Below are 20,613 nucleotides of genomic sequence, written 5' to 3'. Positions count from 1 at the left end.
GATTTATTCAGTGGCTGTTCCTAACCTGAAACCAGGCAAGGATGGGACTTGTAGGAAACATTAGCTTAATAGCACCTGTCCACGAAAGATCATTTTTAATTAGACTTTGGTTGTTTTCATGTGAGCATTGGAAAGTCATCAGAGCTATGCAAGTCAGCTGGAGAGCAATTAGTTAAGGTGTGGAAAGGGAGGATGGGAGAGTAATATTAGATTTACATTCTGGAGTCCTGGATTCTGTTGAAGAAAACAGATTGGAAAAAAATTGAGTAGATAGAAATATTTCTGTTAAGAACTTATAAGTGGTCCTAGTGAGAGATGAGGACAGCTAGGATTAGAGGTGGCAACAAGTAAGGATGAGTTCTGAGATGCCCTGGTCCTGGAGAATTCAGAGTTGGTGATGGGATTCTTACGTGTTGGGGAAGAGGAAAGTGTTGAGGCCACGGACTGGTTCTTGACACTGATTTTGCAGTGGCATGGAGAATACTTAGATGGAAATGTCTGGTAAGAACAATTCAGTCATTGCTATAGGAGCAGGATCATCAGTAGGAGAGAATATAAGTTTGCAACATACTCATCCCTGGCTTACTTTACTGGGCCTTAAGGTCCACTCAGCTTTATGGTTACAAGAAATGCAGCTGCTTCCCCGCACAGAGAACTGTCTTTTCACACCTCTGCTCCACTCTTTAAATCTTTGCATAATCACATGATTTCCCTCCTCCTCCTCCTCCTGTTAATTCCACATCCTTCTAGTTCCTAGTGGTCCCTGGTGTCCCTATTTCGGGGATCAACAAGCTTTATTTGCACAGTCAAATAGTTGTAGCTATTCCAGTCTGCCTTTTAAGGGTCTGAGCGTCTGGGGCACAATGCACAAAGGAGGCTACTGTGTCCAGTAAGTCTGGATTTTCAAAACATGTTTGGAACAGACTTGACCTATGACCCCTTTACCAGTCCGACATGTGCTTCATTGTCTCCTTTATTTTCAATCGTCTTCAATCTCCTGCCTAGAACATGACCAAAATTTTGAAATTGTATCCCTCTGCTCCTGCTTTATCAACGTTCATTGTAAAATTCTTTTTTATTTTTCCCTTGAAGATCACCTTTTCTTTTATAGTTAAATATTAATAATCTGACTTTTTGTGCTGTCTCAAAAATAGTCATGATTTCTTCCTTTTAGAGTAAGATGACTATTGCTTCTTGGCCTTTTGGCTAAGATCAAGTGTAGAGTAAAGATGACTTCCTCCTGCTCTCTCCTCAAAAGTCTGTCTACACAATGCCCTTGGAAAGGTAAGGAAGAAGTCCCCAATGAGAGGCCTACGCACCAGTGTGCGCACACCGTGTCCTTGCTATTCCCCTGACATCCATGATCTTGCGGTCTCCACATTGTTGTCCTGTCTCTGATGACTGCCTTTCCCATTAGATAAAGACTTTTCATCCCAGAATAAACAAAGAATTCATGAGATTCAATAAGATGAATTCTATTAAAAATGGGCCTAAGCCTTTAGCAAACTCTTTACAAAGGATGATCCACACAGTCCCTGGCTTGCAAAGGGAGATGCATTAGCTGCATTATTAAGCCTCACCAATCACAGCACAGATGAGGTAAAAACACAGTCCTCCAATGGCCAGAATCTAAAACACTGACACCATAAAAATGCCGGTATGTAGAGCACCAGGAGTGCTCATTGCTTGCTGACATCAAGAAATTAAGAAAAGGTGCAAACATCTTGGGAGAGTCTTTGTGTAGGAATCAGTGTTTTTGAAGTAGGCAGTGTCTTTTATACCTGGTCCTCTCTTGAATAAACCATCTGTCTATTAATTTACCAGTGGCATGAACTATTCATTCATATATGAAGATAGAGGTCTAATCTTTTTCAAAGACCTCATTCCTAGTATCTCATAATGAGGGTTCTATTTACGGCTAGAGCCGAGCCAATGCCCGCAGTGCCTTGCTCATTGTCCCCAGTGTCTTAGCACCTCACTCTGCCTGCTTCAGTGCACTGCAGCCGTGCCTTTCTCTACGTGAGGGTGTTTAAGGCACCCCTGGAGGCTTTGGGGCCAGGAGGTCTTTGTCATTCCAGACCTTCACCATGCACCCCCTTTCTCTACTGTCCAAGGTCAGGAGGCTGTGCGTGTTAATTCTGCATCACTCCCACAGTAACCTCCAACTTGTGGTTGGTGTCAGATGCACTAACTCTGAACCCGCCTGCTTTATGCTGATTGTCTGTGTTTCCTAGGGAGCTAAGCTCCAGCTGCTCACAGCGGAGCTGACCCTTTGTATTGCTTGTCCTTCTTTGTCTCCCTTCTGTGCTCCACTTAGCCATATTTCCTGTAACTTCCCCATACTTCTGGTGTTTGAATCCTTGCTTCTGAAGAGCATGAACTAAGCTCATCTCCCATGTCTTCAATGTTTCTATCTTCCACCATCACCTCCTCCTATACCTGCTCCTCCTTTCTCTCATCTTATTCCTCTTCCTTCCTGTTCTCCCTTTCTCTTCCTCTGAGTACTAAGTATCGAACTCAGGGCCTTGTGCACATTAAACAAGATCTATACTGTTGAGCTCTATCCCTGATTGCATCTTAGTCTCTGTAAAAATTGTAGATGTTCTCATTTTCACCTACTGGCTGGTGATTTCTTAGACCTGACCTGGCAAAGAAAGCTCCAATCAGAAGCTGAAAAACAAGCCACTTCCACACTGATTTCAGCAGTGTGCTTTCTCTCTCTTCATCTGTAATGGGGAAAGAAACATTTTAACTGAATTCAGTATGTCAGCGTGCGCCTGCTTTGCTCTGACTGCAGTGTGGATAGCACAGCATACAGATAGAACTTGCATTTGTAACATCACCGTTAGTTATTTTTACCCGATGATCTCAGGCTTGGCTCGAATACCTGGAATCTGGGATCAGCTTGTTTACATTTTGATTTGCTCTGGAAGTGTTAACCTCAGAGGTGGTTCAGCACATATTTCAAGGACTGAAGTGAACCCAGAATGCTGTGACTCACCTTTGTAATCCTTCTGTACTACTTAGGAGTCGCTCTTCTGGAAGAAGCCACACTTGTTTCCTATTAAGACAGATCTTTATTGATACAGTTTATCAAAATTCACCCTGGCATATGATTCATGATTATTTTCATAATGTTGTAACACAGGTGGATAGAAATGGAATATTTACTCAGAATCAGTAAATCAAAGTAAATATTAAACTTTACAATTTGTTCATCTATTCATGGAAAAATAAATATTATTTCATTTCATATGAATCATTTATTCATTGCCTTGCTCAAATAATTACATCTTCTCAAACTAGTGAAAGCTTTTCATAGTCTGATTTAATAAACATGTGATACCCCATTATTTACTATATTAATTGAATACATTTAGATTGTTTACAATTTGCTGCTTTCCTTTTTTATTTTCTAATTTTAATCGATTCATTTATTTTTAATGTGCATAAGTGTTAGTGTGCATGTATACACACATGTATATATTGAGGGGTGGGGGACTGTGTGTGTAGTGCCTACAGAGGCCAGTGAGGGCACAGAATTCCTAGAACTAGAGTTATAGGTGCTTGTGAGCTGCCATAGGAATAGAACCTGGGTCCTCTGCAAGAGTAGTCAGTGATCTTAACTACTGAGTCAGCTCTCTGGAGTTTGGTATTTTTTTTTTTAAAACTGCTATTGTCTTTATTTTCTTTTTCTTTCTTTTCATTGATTTTTATTGAGCTCTACATTTTTTTCTCTGCTTCCCTCCCTGCCTCTCTCCTCCCCTCTTCAACCCGTCCCTAAAGTCCTCATGCTCCCAATTTACTCGGGAGATCTTGTCTTTTTCTACTTCCCAAGTAGATTAGGTCTATGTAAGTCTCTCTTAGTGTCCTCATTGTTGTTTAAGTTCTCTGGGATTGTGGTTTGTAGGCTGGTTTTCTTTGCTTTATGTTTGAAAACCACCTATGAGTGAGTACATGTGATAATTGTCTTTCTGGGTCTGGGTTACCTCACTCAAAATAATGCTTTATAGCTCCACCCATTTTCCTGCAAAATTCAAGATGTTGTTATTTTTTCTGCTGTGTAGTACTCCATTGTGTAAATGTACCAGATTTTTCTTATCCATTCTTCGGTTGTGGAGCATTTAGGTTGTTTCCAGGTTCTGGCTATGACAAACAAATCTGATTGAGCACATGTTCTTGTGGCATAATTGAGCATTCTTTGGATATATACCCAAAAGTGGTATTACTGGGTCTTGAGGAAGGTTGTTTCCTAATTTCTGAGAAATCGCCACACTGACATCCAAAGGGGGCTGTACCAGCTTGCATTCCCACCAGCAATGCAGAAGTGTTCCCCTTTCCCCACAACCTTTCCAGCATAAGTTGTCATCAGTGTTTTTGATCTTGGCCATTCTTACAGATGTAAGATGGAATCTCAGAGTTTTTTTTTGATTTGCATTTCTCTGATAACTAAGAATGTTGAACATTTCCTTAAGTGTTTTTCAGCCATTTTAGATTCCTCTGAGAGTTGTTGAGAGTTCTCTGTTTAGGTCTGCACTGCATTTTTTATTTTAAAGAGTAGCTCGGCATGCTCCAATACTTGAGATGATTTTCTTAGGACTAGTTTCTGAACTTGGGATCCTTAACCTAAGGCATGCATATATGTGACTTAATTAACCGAGACACACACATATATGACCTAATTGAGGATTTTCAGTGTTTTGGGTGACTTTTCAGACACTTTGTTACTGATGGTCTAGAGACCATAGATTATCTTCAGGTGAGCAACAGCTTCTATTGCTTTCAGTTTATTTCAATAATTTGCGATGCTCATTTTTCTAATTTTATAGCAGTAAAGTCAGTTATTCATAAAGTGATGATTTATGAATCAATGAGACACGTGAGACAATAATTTACTGTTGTGTTTTGAGGTATGCTATTTGTAAATATCATTTCAAATTTAGTATCATCACACTGAGTCAGTATAATCTAGAACGTAAATTAAGAAAACTTGGCACTGGCCACCGTGGTGCACTCTGCTTGAGTGCACTCACTTCCTTTCTGGGAATATAAATATTTCATTTACGAAGGAATTCCATCACCTTCATGCTGTCTTTGCCAAAGTAATATAACCAAGGAACTGCTGACATTGGATTTTGTCAAGTGGTATTTCTGTGCTCAAGTGGAGAAAATAGAAACAATAAAATTGAATAGAAGCACTTTGCAGCTGATGGAGGAAGGTCATTGGCTTAAAGGAACTGCCTCGGCCCATTTCATTGGTTAGAAGATAGGTGGGAGGAGTAGACAGAACAAAATGCTGGGAGGAAGAGGAAGTGAGGTCAGACTCCACAGCTCTCCTCTCTGGAGCAGACGCTTCAGAGAGATGCCATGCCCCAGCTCCGACCCAGGATGGACTTAGGCTAGAATCTTCCCGGTAAGACCGGTGCTCACAGATTATTAGAGATGGGTTGATTGGGATATCAGAATTAGCCAGTAAGGGCTAGAGCTAAGGGCCAAGCAGTGATTAAAAGAATACAGTGTCTGTGTAATTATTTCGGGGCATAAGCTAGCCGGGCAGGCAGCTGGGGTGTTGGGGACGCAACCCCGCCGCTGCCCTTATTACTACAAATGACGCCCAGATGTGTGGCTAACTGAATCCACAAAAAGCCTGAGAAAGCTTGGAAAAGAATAGAGTAAAGCATGTTTCTTATGGCAATTTCTTGGGTCTGCTCTGCTTGCTAGAGGCAAGCAAGCGCTCTAATCTAAGAGAGGCTTTCCTGACTCAGCTTTAGCTGCAAAACCCTGCAGCTCATTAAGAGGTCCTGCCACGAAACACTTAAATGGTGTTGATGAAAAGCTGAACACATGCTTTTCGGTTTTCAGCCATAGCAGGAAAAAAGCTGCGCCATTTAAAATGCTGGCTTTCTGGGCCATCCTGCCAGGGCAAACTCTGACTCTTTTACGTAGGTGGTTCGTGTGGTTTGCAAGCACAGGTTGCTGAAGCTTGCTTGCTGGCAGGGACCTTGAAATGCCATAGAGTTGTTGCAGTAAACACGGCTACAGCCAGTACCTCAGCCATGAGGCTGGAAAGCTAAGGAATGGGCTACATCTAGCCGGCAAAGCCATGCCTTTAGTCCTACTGAGATTGCTTGGTAAATTAAAGACTCATGTGGTCAGAAAAAGAGAGATATACAGTAAAGAGAGATTCAAAGACAGAGAAAATTTCTGAATGGTTTAAAGTGTGTTAAAAATATATGCAGACTAAAAGTTAAAATTCTTAAAGTAAACCTCTGTGACTTCAAGGTGTGGTAGCACACGCCTTTAATCCCAGTACCTAGAAGGCAGAGACGAACAGATCTCTGTGAGTTCAAGGTGTAGTAGCAAACACCCTTAATCCCAATGCCTGGGAGGCAGAGACAGGCAGATCTCTGAGAGTTCAAAGACAGCCTGGTCTACAGAATTATTCCAGGTCAAAGATATACGCTCAAAAAGCAAAAAGTTAACCTAGAAATATCACAGCTTAGATTCTTAAGCGCCTAGTGATTTAAAGGCGCAAATCAAAAGTGCTCCTGGATAGTAAAAAAATTGCAGATTCACAATAGGACAGATTCAGACCACTAAATGAGTCACACTGTTGGATGAATGTACGTAGGCTTGGGAGAGAGAAGAAAAAGAATATAGAAAATAAAGTTAATGTTAAAGAAAAAAGTAAAGTCTTTAAAGAGACAGAATAAAGTAAAGTGATAGAGTAAAATAAGCCACGTAAAAATGGAAAATTCACAGAGAGTCTGGATTATGTACATTGTGTTTTCTTTAAAATTTTTGACTGTGAAGGAGCTAAGTACAGAGAGACATTTCATTATATGGGCTGCCCAGTGGAACCAGAACGGATATCATGAGGGTATGATTTCAGAATTTGGGTCTAAGGATATGATGCTTTGGAGAGGGTCTTCTTTTGTTTTCACAGAGGACCAGACCCTTTGGATTTCTTCTATCCCGATTTGGTATGATAGACCACGACCTCCCGAAAAGTTCCTGTGAACACCCTCAAAAAGTTACTTCACTCAACTGCCAACTGAGATGACCCTAGCACACAGGTTATACCATGAAAGACCTAATTAACGACACCCCCATTCAGCAGGAAGCAGTTTGGAGAGAAAAAAAAACTGTGCCCATGTTCCCAAAATATTGTTTATAAATGTTCTTTTACATTTAAAGGGGGATATGATATAGGTATGAATAATTTGCATTAGTATAGATTTTGCTTTATTGATAGAGATTTACGGTCAATTTTGTTATATGTATAAGTGTTTCTGATTTTGATTAAGGTATTGTGATTGTGTAGTTAATTTAAATATGTACTGTATAATTAAGAAATATAGATCGTTAATGGATAATCATCGATAATAGTAAAGCTTGTAGTCATGTTAGTTAGATTTTCTAGATATATAGAGATATATTTTAGATAGACATTCTTCATATTTTTCAAAGATTACAGAATAGGACATTTAATGTTTTAATAACTGAGGACTTTTCATGACAATGAGACACTCTGCTCCTGGCAGCACCAATCTACTTCAAGAGGAAGATGGGCATCGAAGAGGCTCGTTATGGAGTTTGATAGCCATTTGGGCAAGAAACTGCTCTTGCCTGGACTATTGCATAAACTGGACACAGAGAACCCGCAGAGAGAGGACTACTGAACTTGCCTGAGGTGAGATGATCTTTCGGGGTTCCTGATTCATGAAAGAGTCTGTGAGACATTCTGCAGGACACAACAGATAGTGACTGAACTGACTTTGAATTTTCCTGCTTTATGGAAATGTCTCTGGATACCATGGGCCTGAAGGCTGAAGATGGATGCCCCAACGGTACAGAGAAACTTTGGGTGACTGTCCAGGCAGCTAGATGTCTCTGTCATTTCTAGAGTTTTAAAAGTTGCTTTTTTCTTGTTTGTTTATGTAGTATTGTATCTTTCTGGAGTCTTTGATGGAGTTAAGAATAGTTAGTTATAGTTTTCCTTAGTTATGATAAAGATTATTGTAACTTTTATTGATAACTGTTTTATATGTAATTTTGCTATGTTAAAGTTAAAGCCTTTTTTTTTTTGTTTAAACCGAAAAAGGGGAAATGATGGAGTAAGGTCATTGGCTAATAAAGGAACTGCCTTGGCCCATTTCATTGGTTAGAAGATAGGTGGGAGGAGTAGACAGAACAAAACGCTGGGAGGAAGAGGAAGTGAGGTCAGACTCCGCAGCTCTCCTCTCTGGAGCAGACGCTTCAGAGAGATGCCATGCCCCAGCTCCGACCCAGGATGGACTTAGGCTAGAATCTTCCCGGTAAGACCGGTGCTCACAGATTATTAGAGATGGGTTGATTGGGATATCAGAATTAGCCAGTAAGGGCTAGAGCTAAGGGCCAAGCAGTGATTAAAAGAATACAGTGTCTGTGTAATTATTTCGGGGCGTAAGCTAGCCGGGCAGGCGGCTGGGGTGTTGGGGACGCAGCCCCACCGCCGCTCCTTATTACTACAGTTTAAAATGATAAAATTTAAAGAAATATTCATGGTGGAAAGATAGCTAGTCAGTTAAAAGCACTTGATCCTCTTCTAGAGAATCCAGGTTTCACTCCCAGCACTCTCATGATGGCTCACATATGAAACCACAGTTCTAGGAGATCCAACACCCTTTTTTGGCCTTTGTGGGCACCCGGCATGCATCTGGTACACAAAAATACATGCAAGCAACACACACATACATACATACACACATACACACACACACACACATTAAAGAAGACGTATTTCTAGAGTGCTACATTGTGCAGATGTGTGTTAGTCAAAGGAAAAATTCTTTTTTCATATTCTTTTTCCTATTTTATATTATAAGCATGAATGGTCTTCTCCCGAGAGTAAAGAGTTGGTCCTGAAATAAATGTGCCCAGTCCTTATTAACATCTTTAAGAAGAATAAGTTGCATGGATTTTAAGTAAAATATAATAAATAAAACAGTAAGAAAGGACAGGAGCTGGCAATGGTGGTTTATGCTTGTAATCCCAGGACCCAGGGGGCTGAGGTACGAGGACTGCAGCCAAGCTGAGGCTCTGCCCAGACTACAAAGCAAAGCTTTGTTTCAACAAGCAACATCCACAAAGAATAAAGTGAGGACCGCCTTTAAACAACCTTAATGCCTGTTACTAATGCTCCTCCTGCAACTCGGCTCCTCACGTGGCATAGGAGAACATCACTTAACAGTTGTGTGCACTAGGTTTATGAAGTCCTGTTTTTCCTTCGCAACCTCAGATGAGGCCTGCATGGGACGATAACAATGGAGAACCTGTGCGTAGGAAAGATGAGTCAGCTCCCAACCCCAGTGTTATAAGAATCAAAAGAAGTGGTAGCATCCCAGGCTCCTATTCTAGCTGGTTGTGATGGTTAATATTGACAGTCAACTTTGAGCATCTAGAATCACTTAGGAGACAATGCCCCAGGCTTGCTAGGAAGGATTATCTCAATTAAATTAATTGAGGGGCAAAGGTTTGCTTCAGCTGTGGGCGCCGCCATTCCATGGGAGCGTTAGCTCAGCCACAGCATTCATCGTGAACAGCTTCCTGACTGTAGATTGGTGTTACCAACTGGCTGCAAGCTCCTACAGCTATGACTCACTCGTCGTGATGGACTATGCCCTCAAACTAGGAACCAGACTCAGTTCTTTCATCATTAATTTGCTTTTGTTGGGCATTTTGTCGCAATAATGAAACAAGTAACTAAAAAGAGTCTCTGAGTCTTCCAGTGAACATAGTACATATTCATATATGTGCATATATTATGCTTGAAATAAAATCTGCTTTGGCCTGGAATTCAGCTGTTTCCTAACATTAACTACTAAAAACCAAGAAGTAAATAAAATGGACCCCTGGTTAGCCAGAGTGACTTCTCCACTGAAACCATTGATCACAGACAATTTACACCGGACTTATTATGCTTAAAATGCTTGTTTTGGTGAGCGAGTGAGGAGCAGAGGTTGTGTGGACGATAAGGGGAGGAAAAAAAATGTCAGGGAAGCTCATTTGGGAGACAAGAGAGCTGCTACTCAGGACTCATGTTTCATGGCCAATACCGATGCCACCTGGGATCTGAGCTATAAGCAGCTGTGGCATTGACCTTCATATTGCCCCTTATGGTTGTTACTGTTGCGACGGAACCAAGGGCATGGTGCTGTTTTATACTTTGCTTCCAGCTCAGACAGTCTCCTTCAGCACCAATGGTGCTGGTTATCATGACTCCCACCCAGGGGCCTGTGGCATTGATTGGCTGATGTCTCTGGGGAATGGTGCTGTAGGGACTGCCTTGGGCTACAATGCCAATTCTATCTCTTACCCCCAAGCACAGCAATTGCCCATAAAAGCTTCTCCCCTCATATAGTACAGGCTATTTTTCAGAACTGAAGCAGTTGGTTTGCAAGGTTTTGTGAAATTTTGTCACTTTTTTAAAATCAAGAACAACAGCTAACAATGCTTTCCAGCATTGTTTGGATCCAATTTTAGTCAGAATTTTATAAAGCGGTATTTTGAGGGAGAAGTGAGTTAGAAGCCCTCTGTAGATGGTGAGTGGCTAGCTTTTGTTTTCCTTTACTTTTTCTCCAGAATCAACGTTGTTAGGATGTCTAAACTAGAAGCAATCCGAGTTGCGCTCTTTCAGGCTTGAGTGCCCATATGCACGGTACGGATTGTCGGCATTAGACTGGCTGTGAGCGAGGATTTCAGGGTCTGTCAGTCTCCTGCCCTGAGCCGCTGTGGTGCTGATGCTCTTGCTCTGCAGCCTCAGATCTGTGCTCTTGAGCTCACCTTGTCAAGGTCAGGCCGCACGAGGGCTGAGGGCCTCACCCTAGCCCAGGGCTGAGGCATGGCGTGAGTCACACACACTCTTCTCACCTGGAGGGCGTTGCCCAGCAAGCTGGTTCTGCAGGGAATTATGATGCTGGATGCGGAATGAGAACCTCAGGGCTTAAAGGAGCTGTTGCTCTCATTAATTTTTTACACTAGAAATAGTGATAGCCGGTAAGCCGCCATTTTCCAGCCAAGATAAAATTTCCTTGCTAGACACACCGTTACCTCATTTACTCGAGAAAACAAAACTTGTGCAGTTCAAACATGCAAAAGTGCTTTTAAAAGTCCTTCCTTTTATTTTATACACACTGGAAGTGACTTTAAGGACAGCTCTTACTTTGTACTATTTCTATGCATTCAAAAAAGGAAAATATAAGACAAACTGGTTAAGACATTCTCTTAAATGTCTTCCCCTTAGAGGACAGATTCTTTTGAGTCATTCTGTGATTCATATTGTCTGACTTGGCTATGAGGAGTGGATGGTGCAGCCTAAGGGTGAGGGTGATGCGTAGAATTCCAGCATTTGGGAGGCCCAAGTGGGAGTATTTCCAGTCTGAGAACAGCTTTGGGGCTATGTAATGGGGTGGTCTAAAAGAAAGAGAAAGAGGGAAGCATGAAAGGAAGGGTAGGGGGAGGCAGGCATGGAGAAAGGGAGTAAGTTTACATTTGGGGGTATTCAGGGATATGTTCTTGTTCTGTGTTGGTATGGGGTTTTCTCTGTAGTAACTGCTATCAGTGCTGTTGTTTTCGATGTGTATGAATTGATGGTGATAACCATGTCAGGATTGCTCCCTTGCAGTAGGGATGAATCCCGGTGTCATTGCCAGTGGCCCCTCAGTCTGCCCCAGCCATGTAACTCTCAACCACGTTCAGAGGGACTAGTTTGGTCCTATGCTTGTTCCTTCCCATTCAGGCTGACATTGGTGAGCTCCCTTTAGCTCAGGTAGACTGTTTCAGTGGGTGTACCCATCATGGTCTTGCTGGGGAGTTGGTTACTCACCTCCTGGTTCGCTCTATGCCATCTTTGATCGCCTTCTTAACTGTAGGTGAATTTGTCAGCTGATGAGAAAGAATTAGAAGGGCCTGAAAATTTTTTTTGTCATTCCCACAATTACTGTATCATCTTTACCCCCAATACATTGTGCAGGACGTACAAATTATAGGATTATAGGTCAAAGGGTTTGTGGCTAGGTTAGTTCCAATCCCTTATCTAGAATTTTTGCCCGATTACCAGAGATGTCCAATTCAGGCTTTGTATCCTCTATTGCTAGGTCTCTAAGCAAGGGCCATCCTCATAGACTGTTTGGAGTTTCCATTGTACTAGGTGAAATGCATTATTTCCTGTAGAATGATTTGGAACTTCTGGATGCAGAGTATAGTGCCAAGTTCTGCGGAGAGTGCAGAATGTCTATATTTGCTTCTAAGAGGCTTATACTCTAGTGAGTGGTTCAATGAAGAGATTCAAATGAAATGCTCAAGTAATCGAATAGCAGATAATAGTAATGTATGGAGGGCATTGAAATTACACACTAAATGTACATTGTTGTAAGGTTCATCTTTTCTATGTTATTAACAGTCTTTTCTGCCCAATGAATTGACTGAAAACAGATTAAGTTCTCTGAAGATAGTATCTGAAAGACTGGAGAGATGGCTAAGTGGTTAAAGGTGTGTATTGATCTTTCAAAGGACCAAAGTTAAATTTTGAGTACCTAGGTCAGTCATTTCAAGTCCACCTGTGATTCCAACTCCATGGAATCATATCACCTCTTCTGTCCTCCATGAGCACAACCCTGTGTGCAAACCCATGTGCACACACATATGCATACAAATAATAAAATATGTAAGATTTGAGTATAAGTTCTAGTAATATGGTGTGGCCATCCAAGCCAGATCGAGACTGGAATGGATGTGATTGGCACTTCATTATTCAAAACTGTCCTAAAGACCGCGAGGGGTGCACCCACACACTGAGACAATGGGGATGTTCTATCGGGAACCCACCAAGGCCAGCTGGCTTGGGTCTGAAAAAGCATGGGATAAAACTGGACTTGCTGAACATAGTGGACAATGAGGACTACTGAGAACTCAAGAACAATGGCAATGGGTTTTTGATCCTACTGCATGTACTGGCTTTGGGGGAGCCTAGGCAGTTTGGATACTCACCTTACTAGACCTGGATGGAGGTGGGTGGTCCTTGGATTTCCTACAGGGTAGGGAACCCTGATTGCTCTTTGAGCTGATGAGGGAGGGGGACTTGATTGGGGGAGGGGGAGGGAAATGGGAGGCGGTGGCGGGGAAGAGGCAGAAATCTTTAATAAATAAATAAATTTTAAAAAAACAAAACTGTCCTAAAGAGTTCTCATTGTTTCCTAGTGGGGCTTGTATAGTGGATAGTTCTAGATATTGCGTTAAGATTTTAAAAATGGTAAATTCCAATCCCACGTAGCAGAATTGAAAATCAGCCTTGTTGATTGAATATTGTGTTTAATTTGTATTCCTGATGTGCATACTATGAATATATGGTTACATCTGGTTATGTAGTTGTCTAGTGTTGACTGTCATTCTTCAGCATACTTTGGGTTGATATGAATAGCCAATGTCATGGACTTTGAAGGAAGTTTTATTTGTAAGATGGTCCAAGCTAAATAACTTTCCCACATATATATGAGCATGGTGAAATAGAAGACATCTATTTTACTTGCTTGAGTCCCTAATAAATTAGGGAGAACTTGCCTTAGTTGTGGTTTCTATTGTCATTTTGAAACATTATGACCAGAAGCAAGTTGAGGAGGAAAAGTTCTATTTGGCTTACACTTGTTTGAAGGACTTCAGGCTAGGAACCCAAACAGGGCAGGATACTGGAAGCAGAAACTTATGCAGAGGCCATGGTACTCTTGCTGACTTGCACCACAGGGCCTGCTCAGCCTGTTTTCTTATAGAGCCCTGGACCAGGCTAGGGGTGGCCCCAGCCACAATTGACTGAGCCCTCCCCCATCAGTCACTAATTAAGGAAATACACTACCGGCTTGCCTAGAGTCCAGTTTTATGGAGACACTTTCTCAGTCAAGGTTACATCCACTCTTATGACCACAGCTTGTGTCACCTTGTCATAAAACTAACTGGCACACTAATGAAATGTTTGATATAAAATAAGGGGCAGTAAGGTTTTGAACAGATTATTGATTCAATGCCTTATGTGACCTAATAACTTTACAGTGTCAATTGACTGAATGTGATCAGGGAAGGAAATGGCCAAGGGAGGGAATCATTGAGAAAATAGATGCTCATGATTTGAGTGTATCTATGGAGAACTTATTATTGTGCCCCGGCTCACTGTGTGCTCCAGTTCTATTTTGCATTCCATCCCTGTTTATTTTGAAGGATAAAAATATCCCTTTCCCTTCGTGTGTCTATAAAAGGACTAGTTCTGTGGCAAAGATTGAATTGCTAGAGAGAGTGGTTATAATAAGATTTATTTGTTTTTATTTCATGTGTATGAGTGTTGGCTTGTGTGTATGCAAGAGCATATGTGAGTGCAGGGCCCACAGAGGTCAGAAGAGGGCATAGGATCCCCTGGACCTAGAGTTGTAGACTCTTGTGAGCTGGGAACCAAATCCTGGTTCTCTGGAAGATGAGCAAGTGCTCTTGACTGTTGAGCCATTTCTCCAGCTTAAACTTAGAGAGTTTTGTTTTTCTTGGAGCATCATTTTATTTTATTTTTTTCAGAGGTCGAAATGTTTATTTATTTATTTGTTTTTATTATTTTATAAATAATACCAATCAAAATATCCACTTCCCACTTTCCTCCCGCATTCTCACTCACCCTCCCCCATCCCTCTCCAGTCCTAAGGGCTGCCCTGTCAAAAGGCCAAGGCAGTCTCTTTATTCAACCAATGAAAGCAACATACAAACAGAAGAACCTCCTACACCAGCCCAGCTATTGGCCAGCTGACTCTTTATTGCACCAACAAGAGTATAATGCATATTCACAGAGTACGAAAGGATTATTCCACAGCGGTTCCCAACTACTGAGCCACCTCTCTACACATGGTGTGTCAATAGTAGCTGTAGGAGTAACAGATTCATACATCAAGAGGTTTAGTTAGCTGGTGGTGACAGAAAATTAAAGCACCAGTGGCCCAAACAAGACAGATGTCTACTTTCCAACAGATACAGCAATTCCAAGAGGAAACCCCAGTTGCTGGGAACTACACATCAGCTACAATCACATGTGCTCCCAAGAAATGGGAGCAAACAAGGGAGAGTCCACTGAAGGACTATTTCTCTTTCAGTTGGGAAGCCCCTTCCACTCACTTCCTTCCCCCTGCCCTATTGATTCCTCAATGCCTATTCGTTTAGAATCATATGGCCACATACACCTGCAAGGACATCAGGTAAATTTAGTTATTTAATCAGGCACTTTACTAATTTCTACCCCCCAAAACTCACTCCATGGTTGTTTAGGAAGGACAATTTAATGAGTTATCTCAGATGGGGGACAGAGTCTTCCCTATCCATTAACTGTTTGACTAATATGGATGGTAAAGAGGGCTTCTTTAGCTGTTCAGGGTCTTACAGTGCAGCCAAGACTGGCCTTGAATTCAATATCCTCCTGCTTCAGTCTTCTATATGCCTGGATTGCAGTCATGCCTTGTCATGATTATTAGTTTAATGAATTTAATACATTTAATAATTCATAAACATGGATAGGAGCATAAGCATTAAACTAACATATACCCTAGAATTGGTAATGCGTGTACATGGAATAAATACAAACAAAGAATTCAAATGGAGAACCAAGGAGGATTTTGTTGTGTCTTTTTGATGTCTGGCTATGTTGTTACACACTTTATCAAGCCATGGAGTGTCAGAGGAACCCCCAGGTTTATGAACAATATTGAAGAGTTAAGTTTTGAACATTGAGAACTATGCTAGCATCACATGGCCCCACTGTGATGTCATCTGCTCACCTGGGAGGCAGATGCACAGGTTGGTATCTATTGCGAACTTTCTGGTAAAGAACAGAGAACTGACTATAGTGGAAACTCTCCACTTGCTTCTGGATTTCTGTTTCACCTTCCACTGCAGGTTCGGGGGCTGGGAGAGCTGGGTGCAAAGGGCCCTCAATCCCACCAAGAATCTCAGAACAAGAGGTCTTTATGTAGCAAAGTGTATGCTGGTACATTGAGGATGTCTTAGATTCTTAACTGTGAGTACGTATGTATGTGCGTGTGTGCATAGATGCAAGGACATCAGGTAAATTTAGTGTGTGTTTGTGTGTGTGCGTCATGAAATGGGTAGACAGAGGTCAGTGAGATATGTAAACCTTGACTAGTATCGTATGTTATTCCGAGAGAGCGAGTGAAACTTCTTTTTCTCCCCTTTAGGGTGGTTTGAGAACTATTTAAGACACAATATTATATTCTTGGATAACATGTCCAAAGGGGCTTTTGACACTACTTAAGCATTTAAGATGTTATGAAATAATGCTTTCGTCTGCTACTTAAATAGCTCTGTTATTTGATTTGAGCTTTATTCAATTACGCACTTGCTGAATGAGGTTTATGGTTTTTTTTATTGTGTCACATAGTGGAAATATAAATATTAATAAAAGAAGATGCCTTCCAGGTATGCTGTGTTAGCAGTGCCTACAGTTTCTTCATGTCACAGTAGGCTAAATTCTAAGGATGAGAAACTCCACAGATCTCTGTGAATATTGCATTTGGGTGACGTTATTTAGCCATAAACATTGAACAGATGCCGAGCAAGCTATGGAAATCTGAAAAGCAAATAATAGTGAATCAGTGGAGCTACTATTGCCTCAGGTCAATGTTAGTTCTGTTACCAGAATGAATAAATGGTTCTTTGATTCGTTACTCACGCTTGGCTCTTACCGGCTTTCTAGAAGTGTCTGATGAAATAGTTCTTTCAGGTCAGTAACATCCTGCACAGCCAGCTCTAGGTTCGGGGAGGATAGCCAGCCTGGGGATGGGACACAAGAGTTCTTATGTTTAGGAAGCAAGCAGCTTCTCCAAACTTTTTGAATCTGAACACACAATGAAGAGGTTCAATACACTATTGTTAGGAGAACAGTTAGGGTGACATCATCTGTTGTTTGCCAGTTATACAGCTGTATATATTGTCACTTTTTGGCAGAAACAGAGAAATTGGATCAGTTAGACTATGGAAGGAATCTTTTGTGTTTTTTAAAAAAGATTCATTTTTATTTTATGTGTATGAGTGTCTTGCCTACATGAATGTCTCTGCATCGCATGTGTGCAGTGTCTGCAGGGGCCAAAAGATCTCACTGGAGCCTCCTGGATCTGGGATTGGACAGTTGGGAGCAGCTATGTAGGTTTTGGGAAGCAAACCTGGGTCCTCTGCAAGAGCAGTAAATAGCTTAGCCACTGAACCATCTCTGCAGCTTCTTGTCTTACCTTTAATTATGAATCTTATTTATTTTCTAGTCTTTATTCATTCACATTTTTCTGCAAATGTTGACTTAACTCCTGGGGTTGGATTTTCTTTCTGCAGGTCTTTTGATGCATGGTGTTAGCTTCCTCCCAATTCTCCAAGCCATCCATCTTGAAATCCACTTCTTTTCTGATCACCAAGCCTGACGGCTGTAGCAGTATTCTCTATGTATATGTGGGGCTTCCTGTGGCCAAGCTCTCATTTTCCATGCCATGAACCTTCAAAATATCTTCCTCACACTATTTCTCCTGTTTTCTTCACACAGGCAGTGTAATCTATGAGAAGTCCTTTAGGGGCTTTGCATTGCCATTAAAGTAAGATCTTGACTAAGCTCCGAGGGTGATTTCCACTGTGGTACTTCTTAATGAAAAGATATGGAACTAGATGAATCACACAAAAGTTCAAAGTTTAGAAAACAGCCCAAGAATATATAGTATATTATTGACATAGTTTAAAACTATATAAATTATACACACTTAGATATTGCATAGAAACTGATACATAAGAAAGAAAAAATGTATTAAGAGCAGCATGGGAAGAATAAACACCAAGTCTGATACCTCTTGAGAAGAAGGAAGATATAGAAGCCAAAACCCGTGTGAGCTCCTGAGCTCCCCCACACTCACCTGAGTTCCTCCTCATACGTGAGCTCCTCCACACCCCTGAGCTCCTCCACACCTCTGAGTTTCTCCACACACCTGAGCTCCTCCACACACCTGAGTTCCTCCACACCTCTGAGCTCCTCCACACACATGAGCTCCTACACACACATGAGCTCCTCCACACCTCTGAGCTTCTCCACACACCTGAGTTCCTCCACACCTCTGAGCTTCTCCACACACCTGAGCTCCTCCACAACCCTGAGATCTTCCACACACATGATCTTCTCCACACACTCAAGTCCTATACACACCTGAGCTCCTCCACACCCCTGAGCTCCTCCACATCCCAGAGCTTCTCCACATACCTGAGCTTCCCCCCACACCAGAGTCCTCCACACACCTGAGCTCTTCTACATACTTGAGCTCCTCCACACACCAATGATGTGACAACTAACCTTAACATAAGTTAACACACATTTATCATGGTTCAGTCTTTTGAAGTAATCAGTAGAAACCAAAGCCCCCTAATATATTCACTTGAGCAAAAAGGGTCACATACTTTTGTGTGTGAGGAAACTTCTGTGACCTGCTGACCTCTTCAAGCCCTATTTCAGAGGATGTCCCTGAGCCAGAGCACCCATTAACTTAGTCACAGGTGAATACTGAGCACTGCCAGGCTCTGGTTCTGGGAATGCAGTCATGAGCAAGACTGAAGAAAGCTCGTTCTTTTGGGAACTCACCTTCTAGATGGGTGGCTTTGATGAGAAACAAATAATGAACCCCACGATAGACCAGAAGAAGGGGGAATGAATCCCTCAACACGATTAAAGGCTGAAGTAGCTGCTTCCTTAGATTTTAAAGCGATAGGTAGAGCAGGGAAGAGTTCTCAGGCACTGATGTTCAGAGTGTTTTGATTTCTGGTGAGAAACCATTGGCTTAAAGTATTTTCTAGGTCAATAATCATGCCTCCAGCTTTTGGAGAGTAGATAACAGTAGCTTACCTGAGTGCTGTTCAAAGTCTGCTTTCTCAAATTTCTTGCCTAAAATAAACTTAATTCAGATGGGGGAGATACAATCAAGACCTCGAAGTTTGTCAGGCACTTCCACCAAATCGGCAGTGGGATGGAGTAGAGCCTATGTATGACTAGGAGCATTTCAAACACTTCAGATCCCAGTGTGGCTCATGGAACATTTGTACTCTGCACTTTGAAGTTGTTTGTTTTATAATTTAAGTTCAGAAATCAGCAGGTCTGTTTTAGGAGCCTGACTTTGTCACCGACTGCTAATGGGATCAGCGAGGTATTACTGTAAAAAGACCTTTGTTTACTCCAGTAACAAGGTGCTGGGCACAACATCCCAAACTCAATCTCAGTATCAGAGAGCTTCTAAACAGAACAGAACTGACCTTCAAGTCACTCCTTTCTTCCTTCTGAGTGGTGACCTAGTCCATTTCCAGCTGGGAGATCAGTTTGGAGATGTTATTGTGAGTTCCCTGTTTGATTTGAGGTATTGTGAATTTCCAGAATACAGCCTGTCTTCCTGAGTACCAAATTAGACTTGCCAGCTCCTTATGTGTCTGTGTAGTGTCAGTGTGATGTCTAAAAATAGGAGAGCGAGAAGGATGAGATCCCCACTTAGGCAGAACTGTGTCAAAACTCTTGGTTTTCAGTTTTAAACCATGGTTTCTATATCTAGAAATTGTGGGAAAATGAACTGAAGCTCAAAGCTTGCTGGCGGTGTTACTCACTTTAAATACTTAACGCACTGCCTACCCATTGTGGATCTCTAATAAATAATATTTCTCTAGTTTTTATAGTGAATTATACTTTTTCTTTTCTTTAAGGTGATACCAGAGAATAAATAAAGCTGTAAATGCCCTTTGATGACGTCGTCCTGCTAATTAGGACTGCTATTAGGGATGGTGGCTGAATGAGCTTTGAAAACCCTGATAATTTGGCGAAAGTTCCCGTGTCACCTGTGTTTAGTAGAATATTTGATGTCTTTTCCCATTATGGTTGGAGACATAGGAGCTCAAGGAAGAGAGAAGTCCAAGAGTTGAGAGTGTGAGCTGGTCAGCATAGTTAGGACCTGGATGCCTGGATCCTGCAACACGCAGATGCCCACAGAGCAGACTGTGGGGCCTGTCAGGATGCGGCCGGATCACGAAACCTCATTCCTTAAGAGAACGTTGTGTCCCTCTCTCTTAAATAAGATCCTCCTGGTAATGGTCCTTCCTATTTTGAGCCTCTCAAACTTCTTCCAAGGCATGGTTCACTCTGCTTTAGGAAGCCATTCCTCCTTACCCTGAAAAACTGGATAACTGTCTGTATTCATTCTGTGAGCAGCCCCTCCCCTCGTGGCCATTTCACTGCTTCATGTTAGAAGCAGCGTCCCAGTAACAGGTGAAGCATTGCATTGAAGATTGTATGGGTTCCTGGCTCGGGGACTTTGGCTTTGGCACACTTCATTTCGGTCTCCAATTTACCTCTTACTTTCTTTGTAAGGAGAGAAAATCATTTGCCCTTTCTGAGCTCAGTTAACTTTTCTATAACACAGGGCTCAAAAAGCTCCCTCATAGGCTTGCTTAATAAAGGCTAAGCTGTTTATGATAAATCTCAAGATTCTCAGTGGTCAATGGACAGCAATGAATTTTATTTTTTAATTTCTTTGT

The 20,613-nt window shown here is 41.7% G+C and overlaps 1 protein-coding gene across 2 annotated transcripts in view; it reads left to right on the top strand.

Moving 5' to 3' along the window:
* Positions 1 to 20,613, top strand: part of Ttll7 (tubulin tyrosine ligase like 7) — a 114,935-nt gene that overhangs the window by 15,089 nt on the left and 79,233 nt on the right. The gene's annotated exons all lie outside the window — the stretch shown is intronic.

Source organism: Microtus pennsylvanicus, chromosome 7, assembly GCF_037038515.1.
Source record: "Microtus pennsylvanicus isolate mMicPen1 chromosome 7, mMicPen1.hap1, whole genome shotgun sequence".
In the NCBI taxonomy this organism is placed as follows: domain Eukaryota; kingdom Metazoa; phylum Chordata; class Mammalia; order Rodentia; family Cricetidae; genus Microtus; species Microtus pennsylvanicus.
The sequence above is the reverse complement of the archived record's forward strand: the minus strand, read 5'-3'. Positions and strand labels throughout refer to the sequence as shown.